We start from the raw sequence: 12,500 nt of genomic DNA on the forward strand, positions 1-12,500 counted from the left end.
TAAGCACCGCGGAAACATGACTTTTGGAAGACCTACCTTATGCATGATCAGAGTCCTCATCACTAAGGATGTGGACCACCACCCCAGGGTAAAAGCACCTTAATCACCCTAGAATAATGACTTTCAGCAGCGCGATCACATGAATGATCTGAGTCATTATCACTGAGGATGTGTACCACCACCTCAGACTAAAAGCACCTTAAGCACCCTGGAAGCATGACTGTCAGCAGACCTATATCATGCATGATCAGAGTCATCCTCACTGAGGATGTGGACTACCCTCTCAAGTTAAAAACACCAAAAGGACCCTGGAAGCAAGACTTTCAGCAGACAGATCAGAGGCATGTGGAATTCTCTAGTTACACACAGTAATAACAACATGATTAAGGATAAGGCATGTTTAATTCTCTTATTACACACAGTAATAACAGCATGATTAAGGATAAGGCATGAGGAATTCTCTCGTTACACACCATAATAATAACATGATTAAGGATAAGGATAAGGATGCTATAAAGATATTTATCTGGATCTAACAAGAGTAAAGAGCATAAGTGATGATCTGAGTCATCATCACTGAGGATGTGGACCACCACCTTGGCTTAAAAGCACCTTAAGCAGCTTGGAAGCATGACTTTCAGCAGTCTTACTTCATGCATGATCAGAGACATCATCACTGAGGATGTGGGCCACCACCTCAGGTTAAAAGCATCAGAAGCACCCTGGAAGCATGACTTTCAGCAGACCTGATTAAAGATAAGGCATGTGGAATTCACTCATTACACATGGTAATAACAACATGATTAAGGATAAGGCATGTGGAATTCTCGTTACACACAGTAATAACATGATTAAGGATAAGGTATGTGGGATACTCTCATTACACACGGTAATAACAACATGATTAAGGATCTAACAAGGCTAAAGAGCATCAGGATTGCATAGGTGATGATCTGAGTCATCATCACTGAGGATGTGGACTACCCCCTCAAGTTTAAAACACCAGAAGGACCCTGGAAGCAAGACTTTCAGCAGACATACCTCATGCATGATCAGAGTCATCATCATTTAGGATATGGACCACCAACTCAAGGTAAAAGCACCTTAATCACCCTACAATCATGACTTTCAGCAGACTGACCTCATGCATGATCTGAGTCTTCATCACAGAGGATGTGGACCATCATCTCAGGTTAAAAGTGCCTTAATCAGCCTGTAAGCATGACTTTCAGCACACCTATTACATGCATGATCAGAGTCATCATCATTGAGGATGTGAACCAACACCTTGAGTTAAAAACACCTTAAGCAGCCTGGAAGCATAATTTTCAGCAGACAGATCTCATGCATGATCTGAGTCTCATCACTGAGGATGTGGACCACCACCTCAGATTAAAAGCATCAGAAGCACGCTGGAAGCATGACTTTCAGCAGACCTACCTCATGCATGATCAGAGTTATCATCACTGAGGATGTGGACCACCACCTCGGGTTGAAAGCACCTTAAGCAGCTTGGAAGCATGACTTTCAGCAGACTTACTTCATGCATGATCAGAGACATCATCACTGGGGATGTGGGCCACCACCTCAGGTTAAAAGCATCAGAACCACCCTGGAAGCATGAGTTTCAGCTGACCTGATTAAGGATAAGGCATGTGGAATTCTCTCATTACACACAGTAATAACATGATTAAGGATAAGGTATGTGGAATACTCTCATTACACATGGTAATAGCAACATGATTAAGGATAAGGCATGTGGAATTTTCTCATTACACAGAGTAATAACATGATTAAGGATAAGGCATGTGGAATCCTCTCGTTACACACGGTAATAACAACATGATTAAGGATAAGGCATGCGGAATTCTCTCGTTACACACAGTAATAACATGATTAAGGATAAGGCATGTGGAATTCTCATGTTACACACTTTAATAACAACATGATAAAGGATAAGGCATGTGGAATTCTCTCATTACACATGGTAATAACAACATGATTAAGGATAAGGCATGTGGAATTCTCTCGTTACACACAGTAATAACATGATTAAGGATAAGGTATGTGGAATACTCTCATTACACACGGTAATAACAGCATGATTAAGGATAAGGCATGTGGAATTTTCTCGTTACACACAGTAATAACATGATTAAGGATAAGGCATGTGGAATTCTCTTGTTACACACGGTAATAGAAACATGATTAAGGATAAGGCATGTGGAATTATCTCGTTACACACAGTAATAACATGATTAAGGATAAGGCATGTGGAATTCTCATTACACATGGTAATAACAACATGATTACGGATAAGGCATGTGGAATTCACTCGTTACACACAGTAATAACAACATGATTAAGGATAAGGCATGTGGAATTCTCTCATTACACACAGTAATAACAACATGATTAAGGATAAGGCATGTGGAATTCTCTTGTTACACACAGTAATAATAACATGATTAAGGATAAGGATAAGGATGCTATAAAGATATTTATCTGAATCTAACAAGGCTAAAGAGCATCAGGATTACATAGGGATCTCTACTGATCCATTCACTGATGTATAACCAATATTTTCAAATCAGACATCAATTTAACATTGTATCTGAAGAACAACATTAGAGCAGTGCACTCTACATGAAACCACTACTTAGAATATGGACAGGATAAGGATTAAGGACAACTAGGTCAGGATAAGGCTGCCCATCCATCCAGATATCATGTGAATGAACAACAACAGGATGGTATGATGGTTGTTAAAAACAGTATAAGAAAGAGGAGGACCACCAGTAAGATGAGGTGAACCCCACCCTGAAGGTATGTCTTTCAGTATGTCTATTGCTAACATGGTCAGATCGGATATAATTTTACCATGTTTTCAGATCATCATTATCTGTAGGAATTTCTACACATTATGCTGCAGTTATACCTCTTGGGTGGGACAAGGATGCATCTCTGGGACAGGATGTAGATGTGAAATGGGATGGAATGAAGAAAGAGAAAAATGATAAGAAGGAGCTGCAGGTTCACATAAGGAAGTATTTGTTCCACTTGGGATTTACACAGGCTGGTCAGTCTGGACTTTTGACAACCAGAAGTAAGGTAGGTGGACCTAAAGTCACATACAGGTAGGTATGTTGCAGTCTTGAGATATGCACACTTTGGTGAAATTAGACAGCAGTATAACATGTTAGCAAAGGGACTGTATCTCAGGAAAGCAGCATGAATCAGGATGTGAATAAGGTCTGCCCATAGAAAGTTTGAAAAGAAGAAGGAATGGATGATGGAATGACTCCAGATTGCATAAAAGATATGAACCAGCTGTGATGACAGCCAGCTAGACACAGGTGTTTTATACCTGATCTAGACACAACAGAGTAGCATGGGATCACAGTTTAAAATCATCTCCACAAAAAGGGCACAGATCATATGCTTCTTTATACTGCAAGGAGGAAAGGAAGGGGAAACTTAGCAACACCAGGGGTAAGTAGATTACCTACCACTGCACAGATATTTAACACCTTTGTAGAGCAGCATTTGCCATGCTGGTCAGCAGCAGAAGAATGTGGGAGTTATGAAGATCTTTCAGATGAGCTGAAGATGTACATCTGGAATGGAACAGAATGAGGGACAGGAGATACACACTGAGGTTTTCAATCTTAGCCGCAAAGAGTGGCAGCAGATAGGATCTCACTTTATCAATTTGACAGAACTCAACATCTGGGTAGACCATCACCGTACTGATGCCTTTTTAGGGCAAAAGATACCCTCAGAGTGCCATATGTGACCTTGCATTAAGGGCATCCAGGGGACATGCTTTCTGACTGCAGATCTTCATTGCACCTCTTTCGTATACTCACTTTGCATCAGTTGAATGGGATAGGGAATGAAGAACAAAAGATTTCAGTATGAGTGAAACTGTAAAGGGAAAACAGGAGGACCCCTTGCATAACATGAGAAGCACACAGTGAGCACCAGTGTATTCCAACAGACCTATCACAAATATAAATTACAGCTCTGGTTTACATACAGGACCTCAGGAGTGAAAGTCCCCACATTATACACCATAGTAACTGGATGATGAAGGATGAGGAGTGTGAAGATGACGTAAAGACATTTATCTGAATGAGACACAAATAAGACAGGAATAAAGAGTGTCTGCACTGGACAAGGATCTCCATACATTCATTCACTGAGATAATGGTAAGATTTCCTAATCAGACATTAAATTAATGTTATATTTGAAGAGCAGTGTTAATGGATTGCTGCAAGTCCCATTGAGCTAATATGTAGCACAGGGAATGGACAAGCAAAAGGAGAGACAGGATTGGTTAAGGCTTACATGTAGATGGTAACAATATATCCATGATGAGATGATAACATGTTATGGACTGTATGAAGATAAGCTCCTCCATGGAGAGATGAATATCTGCTGTACACATTTGTTAGGACAGAGCTACCTGCAATGTGGTACAAGAGATCTCACTTTAACACCTTATCTAAAGAAAAAAGTAAACACCATCACAATAGTACAACACCACATTTGTGGTTCTCTAAAGCACTAGAATCAGAAATGAATGAGCAAATCCATGATGGAAAAGTAAAGACTTTCTACATGTTGTAGAGTGTGTGTGGGTTAGGTAACCTGAGATACCAGAAATTTGGCCCAAGGGATCCTTTGTCTTATATATTATTTGAAAGGAAGTCTGTAGGTATCCCAGCACCCACCTGCTGCTATTAATAAGAATGAGGGAATAGGTTTACAAGCTGTGCCATGTCAAGATGCAGATGCATATCCAGTCTGGCAACAGAGAAGGAATGAGATACACACCTCTGTATTTTACCTGAGCTGTCTGCACTGGCATTAGATTGGACCTCAGTGTATATCTTTTCTAAAAGAAATCACATTCTGGAGTGCAGCAGTGTGGTTTTGTTTATCTACAGCACCATCTTTGCACATTTGTTCATCCTAATTATCACACTAATGGTCATGTTAGACACCAGTATGACATCATATGTTGGAGACTTTATCAGAGGTAGGCAGTATCTACCCATTTGCTGCTGCACAGAGTAGGCTGGAAGAAGGGTGAGAAGCACCATGAACTCATGATGTGCATGTTGGGATGAGTGAAGTATGTGAAGCAACAGGAGTAAGATGAAGAGCTTGAGTTACAGCACAAGTATCTGTTCCAGCTTAGATTCCACAACTGTGGTCTGGGCGGTGGACCCAGTTTAAAATTACACCACAGAATTAGGGAAGTCAAATAGCCACCTGAAGAACAAAAGGAAAGATGACAACAATGAGTATAAAAGTAAGACTTGTGTCTGGATGATCATAAGGGCCAAAAGGTTGTGATAAGAAGCATTTGCTACACATTGACGAGTTTCACCTAAATTTTTACCACCACTGTCTGAATGGAGCTCACTTAATTTTGTCATTATTGTAAAATACCTCAGTAGAACAACATCCTCTAATTCTACCTGGGATGACACAAGGATGAGGACCAGAAGGATGACAGATCTGTCACCAGCTGGACACTGGTAAGTATGTAGGGAAGTAAGACGTCAACCTGAATTTTAATGTAGAAGGTTATCTGCAGGGCAGCACATCAAAAGAGTAGCACTTTTATGATAGCCTGTACAGCAACAAGATGGGGCATGGAAGAGAAGCAAAAGGCTTGGATCAGGCTATCTGTCCAGATGATCTGAGGTAAGGACAATCAGGATGGACCACACAGCACCACATTCACAGTGTTAATTGTATCTTTACCTGAACTACCATGATGTGATTAGATGGGACCTCACCAGTGAAGATCACCAAACATATGATGCTCTACAGACGTGGGATGTAGTAAGAATGACAGGAACAAGAATGGCAAGGCTTAACGGAATGCAAAGAGGATGGAAAGCACTGGGATGGCAGGAGGTGTCTCCATAAGGACTATGAGTATGACGACTACCAATAAAGGAGCACCAGTAGCACCCTAGATGTGTACCTTCTAGCAGAACTATCCCCAGAATCTTCAGAGTAGATATCATTTTACATTTTTCCTTCTGAGTACCATAATCTCTGTATGGCACCCATTATGCTGATGTGCACCTCCTGGATCAGACACGGATCAGAACCAGCAGAATGGGTTGAAGATGTGACCTCTTGGATGGGACAATGATCAGAACTAGCAGAATGAGATGAAGATATGACCTCCTGGATCAGACAAGGTTCAGAACCAGGAGAATGGGATGAAGATGTGATCTCTTGGATGGGACATGGATCAGAACCAGCAGAATGGGATGAAGATGTGACCTCCTGGATGGGAGAAAGATCCGAACCAGCAGAACGGGATGAAGATGTGACCTCTTGAATGGGACAAAGACCAGAACCAGGAGAACTGGATGAAGATGTGACCTCTTAGATGGGACATAGATCAGAACCAGCAGAATGTGATGAAGATATGACCTCCTGGATGGGAAAAGGATAAGAACCAGCAGAATGGGATGAAGATGTGACCTCTTGGATGGGACAAGATCAGAACCAGGAGAATTGGATGAAGATATGTCCTCTTGGATGGGACATGGATCAGAACCAGGAGAATTGGATGAAGATGTGACCTCTTGGATGGGACATAGATCAGAACCAGCAGAATGTGATGAAGATGTGACCTCCTGGATGGGACAAGGATCAGAACCAGCAGAATGGGATGAAGATGTGACCTCTTGGATGGGACAAGGATCAGAACCAGGAGAATTGGATGAAGATGTCACCTCTTGGATGGGACATGGATCAAAACCAGCAGAATGTGATGAAGATGTGACCTGGGAAGGAATGAGGAGGAGAACAGGAAGACACGGAGATGGAGCAGCAGGTTCACAGATGTAAGTATATGTTCGACTTGATATTTTCTTGGACTAATAAAACGGGGCATAAATCTGGCAAATCTGTGCAGATGAAGAGCAGAAGTGATAGAGCGGTGGAGTAACAGCTGCATGCAGGAAGGTATGTGATTCGAATGAGATACCCTCAGTATGATGACGTTAGAGATCAGTTTAACCTGCTGCTAGAAAGTTCACATGTCAGGAGTGCAGCATTGTGCCAAGGCTACAGCACAGAGCCAGGAAAGCTGTAGGTTAGGAAGTAGCATAGGTTCATAGGTTCATAGGTTCATAGGTTGGTACTAGGCTATCGGCCCTAGGGCCTATACAAGTTTAGTCATAACAATTCCCAGGCTATTTCTTCCCACACTATTTACTTCCCTGGACCTCTGAAATGAATAAGCTATACACAATAAATGTTTTGAAAAGAGCCAGATTTGGATAAAGTATGACAGACTGCACAGAAACAAGGAAGACAAAGATGTGATATGCACCATCCATACCTCTCAACCCCTAGGAATAAAAAATCTGGACAAAGCCATATAAAATGGGCGGACAAAGGTCCAAAAATAGGAACAATTTTTAAATATTGCTCTTACAAACTTAGAAAGTTGATAAAGTGACACATATTGCATTAGCAGGAAGTTTCTGAAAAGTATGAAGTCTGAAACTCAAATTTCTGTTATTATTTTCTGATTTTAATCTTCAGTGACTTGCCAGAAAACTAAAATTTTGTGACCGGACCAAAAACATGAGGCAAAAATCTGGGCATTCTGCAAAAATGTGGACAGTTGAGAGGTATGGTGCCACCATCTACACACTGTTGTGTTATGTTTGTACTATGTTCAATTTGTTTTTTATAGATCTTAACTTAAAACCATAAAGACGAGATAGTAATGAACTTCGAGAGGGAAAAGCCATGAACACCAGTAGCCTGAGAAGCACAAGGAATGTACTAGTCTAACCATCCAGATGCTATGAGGATGATATTAAATCCATATTCCCAGTGGTAAGTGTAATGTTTAGCTGAACTATCCTGATGTAATTAGATGGGACCACAAAAAACAAATCCAAAAATAGACACGCTAACTCATTTATTAATGCAAACACAAGCAAAGCTTTCGGGTTAACACTAATGAAGGGAAGAACCCGAAAGGTTTGCTTTTGTTTGCAATAATAAATGAGTTGGCATGATTTGTTTTTTGTGATAACGTTAGTTATATTCCGACTTAGTTAACTGCAGTGTTTCTTCTCTGGTGTAATTAAATGGGACCTCAGCAGTGCAGAGTATTCATTATGTTGACCTACAGACATCAGGTGCAGCAGGAATATGGGGCACAAAACTGGCACAGCTGATGTGAAGGCAACGAGGATTAATGGTGCACTGACGACATGATGTCTATCAACAAAGAGTACAGGAATAAGGACCAGTAGTTGGAAGCAGCCCAGAAGTATGTCTTTCAGCATCTATATCTCCAGTATAGTCAAACTGGAGATCACGTGACCATCTTTTCTGAATTTCAGTATCTCAGGAATATAGTATGTAGTATGATGCAATACATCTATAGAACTAGACAAGGATGAGGTACTTCAAAAGGAGATACACCAAGGCTGGTTACAGAGAAGGTGCTACAGGTTCTCACAGATGAGTATGTGTTTCACCTGTGACTTTTCTAGACTGGTGATATATCTCGGGAGTGGAGTGCATACAAACAGATGAAGCAAGGCTAGAAGAACAATAACCACATGCAGGTAAGTATGTGCCCCACATGAGATACCTTCAGTATGGTGACCTTGGACATCAAATTAATCTGCTACTACACGGGTCACATCTCAGGACTACAGCATCATGCCTTAGATACACTACAGAGCCAGGAAGGCAGAAGGATGATAAGAACAAGGAAAGAATAACCTCTGTACCCAGAGGGATGGAAAAGAACCTGTGTGGATTCATTTAATACCTCCAGACTGCACAAAGACAAGGACAGCTAACATGTGATGAGCAGCATTTACATACTGGTGCTTTACACTTTTGTGACACATACTGTGGTCATATGAGATAGCAATTACAAAACCATATCCAATCAAAAGAGTAGCAACTTAGGAGAAGAACATCAGCTATTACACCTATTTTCAGCCCAGGGATGAATGGAAGTGAGAAATCTGGTCAGCACCAGGATTATATAACTTATGTGCCAATGCAATTTTAGGAGAGCAAATATGGAGTGCAAATGCAGGTCTACAGCAGACGGATGAGGTAATTATGATGAACATCAAGATGAGATGAAAATGTATTACCGGAATGGACAGTGATGACGATCACCAAACCATAATGAGGTGTTCAAACTTATCCACAATATATGACATCAGATGGGAACCTTCTTTATCCCAGTATCTGAAGACAGTATCTCATCAGACCAATAGCCATTCACTCTCCTTGTTCAAAAATCTTGGAAAAATTCATACATATTCAGATTCTAAACTTTCCACTTCACAACCAAATCCTTTCTTCCACACAACACAGATTTAGCCCAGGCCATAGCACCACAACTGCCATCATAGCTTTTATGGACGCAATTAATAGAGCCCAAGACACTGGTAAAATTGTCCCCTCTCTCTTCCTAGACCTCTCAAAAGCATTTGACCCTGTCTCTCACCGTCTACTTCTAAGCCAACTCTCTAAGACTGGCCTATCCCCCTCCTCTTTCAAATGGGACTCTACCAGAGTCCTCCAAGTCTCCATACTGAGACCCCTTCTATTCAGCATTTCCATCAATAGTTTTCATTCTTCACTAGATAAAGGATCACTTACTCGATATGCAGACAACTTGACTATTATATGCTCCACCAATTCCTTATCTGAGTTATAACATATAACTCAATTGACCTTTACCTCTCCTGAGACCTATATGTCTAATAATCACCTGTCCCTTAACCCAAACAAAACCAAGCTTATGCTGTTCACCCCTAAGAAGACAACCCCTTAAAAAAAGCCCAATTTGCTATACTTTCTCAAAGTAACAACAAATGAGGTTCTTACCCATACAAAACTATTAGGGATAATTATAGATGAACACGAAATTTGACTTACACATACATTATAGTATCAGAAAAACTCACCAAAAGCTAGGCATTCTCTATAGGCATAAGCACTTCCTTAGTCCCTCCATTGAACGAACGCACACTTCCATGTTCCTACTACCCTCACTCATCTATGGTGTTCCTCTACTTAATAATCTCCAGTCCTCTCTAAAAGCTAAACTTGAGACATGATATAACAAAATCACCAAATTCACCACTAACACCAAACAGTCTACCCATCACTGTACTGCTCTTCACTCTTTGGACTGGTTAGAACTACCTCACTACCTCATCTACCCACAACTAACAACTGCACACAAAATATTTAAACCATCAGAGTGTTGTCTTAGCTTGATATTTAGTTACTACCATCCAAGGAGGCCTGTCAGGTCAGAGACTCAGCACCTTGTGCTGGTGCAGAAGCTGAACCCACTAGCCAGCCAGCTTCTGTACTCTTATACGTAACCAAAAATTGGAATGCCCTATAAATAACCATTCGAAGTACTCAAAACCCTGCCTGTTTTAAAACTTCTCTAAGAGACTACCTTTCTTCTATTTGGAATTGCACCTGCACCTTCTCTCCATCTCTCAATACCCAAATGCCTCTGCTTAATGTGTATATTAATGTTTAATATGAACTATGTATCAATACCAGGTGATAGTCTTGCTACACAACTGCCAAAAACATCTATGAAATGTCAGTCTATTTAGCTTTGTTTTCCTTTACTTGTGACAATTTATCTTACCAGTAATTCAATCTATTGTTAAATATGTTACCTCTGTTGTATATATGAAATATACTCATTTTATATGTATACATCTGTACGTTTATGTTATTTGTAGAGCTTCTATCCGCAAGCATCCACCAAAAATGGGCTCATAATGGCCCAGTGGACTTGCCTGGTAAACAACTGCAAATAAATAAAATAATTCAATGTAGCAAAAGACTAAAGACCAGTCATATGCTTCTCTGCAGAACTAGGATGAGATAAGGGATGAAGAATAGAAGCATGAGACAGTAACGCACATCTGCTAGGATAAAAGCAGGATGACCGCTAGCATGAGATGTGTGACACCAAGTAAGTGCCAGCACTTGTGTTTTCCAGCAGATCTATCACAGATATCACTAACTAGGGCTTTTGTAGTCAGTACGCCACCTCAGGAGTGCAGTATGTCAGCCTGTGCTCAGTAGTAACAGGATGGTCAAGGATGAGGGAGGTAAGGATGGGATAATGACATTCACCTGGATGGCACAAGCCAATGAACATAAGGATTGCTTATGGGCAGCTGCTTCTCAATCTGCTGACATAATTACCAATAATTTCAGATGAGAAATCAGCTTAACATCTTATCTGAAAAGCAGCATCATAGAAGTGTAGTTATACCATAATTAAAAAAAATATTTAGAACAGGGAAGGAACAAGGATGTGGAAAACTGGGATGGGATAAGGCTGCACATTCAGATGGTATGAAAATATGCAGGTTCAGACGAGGATACTCCAACCAGGATGCAAGGATCACTGGCTATACCAGCTATGTTTTACAACAGAGCTACTTGTAATGTGGTCAGGTGGGACCATACTGTAGCACCTTAAAGAAAATGTGCAGAATGACAGAAGTAGAGCCAAAGCCTTATGACTGTTGAAAGCACAGGTCCAACCCTATGCTTCTCTGTAGTGCAAGCTTTGGGAAAGGATGAGTGGTGGGAAAATGATCTCCATCTGTTTGTTATTAAATGTCTGGATAACCTGAGATACCAGCAACTGGGTCTAATGAGATCATACTTTTATACTTTACCTTAAAAGGTGACTTTGACGACTGCCTGTCATCCATTTTGCTCTAAATAAAAATATTGGGAAGGAAAACGGCACCATAATAACTTGAAAATGCACATCTAGATGCACATCTGTTTGTTTTATCTGAGCTATCTGCACTGACATTTGATGAGACCTCGCTTTACATATATTCTGAAGGATGTCACCTTATGGTCCTCAAAAGCACTATTATGGGATAGAATGAGAAGTACCAGACTGAACATTGGGGTGTAACTAACACTCAGGGGAATCAGTATTATTGGTAAGTTTAGTTTAAAAAGTGGGCAAATAGTAGCAAACTAACCAATGTGATACAATCTTAGCAAAAGCAATGATGTGCACTCATTTACAACATTTTGCATTTGAAGAATATACAGCATGCTGCAAATATTACATTTAGTCGATTCTCCTTCTAGGTAAGTAGGACAACTATGACTGTGGCATGTCTGCCTTTGGGTGAGAGGAAGTCTGAAATTTATACTTGGCATGTAATAGAAGTGTCCTAATCCTGGAGCTTGTTATTATAACGTGGTGTTGGAAATTTGGAGATTAATCTATCCAAATGCCTAAATATTTAAAATGCGGTGTGGTTTCTGTTTGATCTTTCTGATTGTGAGGAATTCCATGGTCTCAAGTAACTGAGGCAAGTTTTTGTCCAAATCCAAAGACTAACTTTAGTTTTCTTGGTGTTGAGAACGAGCTTGTTTGATGACAGCTAGTTATGCA

Source organism: Protopterus annectens, chromosome 11.part0, assembly GCF_019279795.1.
Source record: "Protopterus annectens isolate FY-2018-M chromosome 11.part0, PAN1.0, whole genome shotgun sequence".
Classification (NCBI taxonomy): Eukaryota; Metazoa; Chordata; order Ceratodontiformes; family Protopteridae; genus Protopterus; species Protopterus annectens.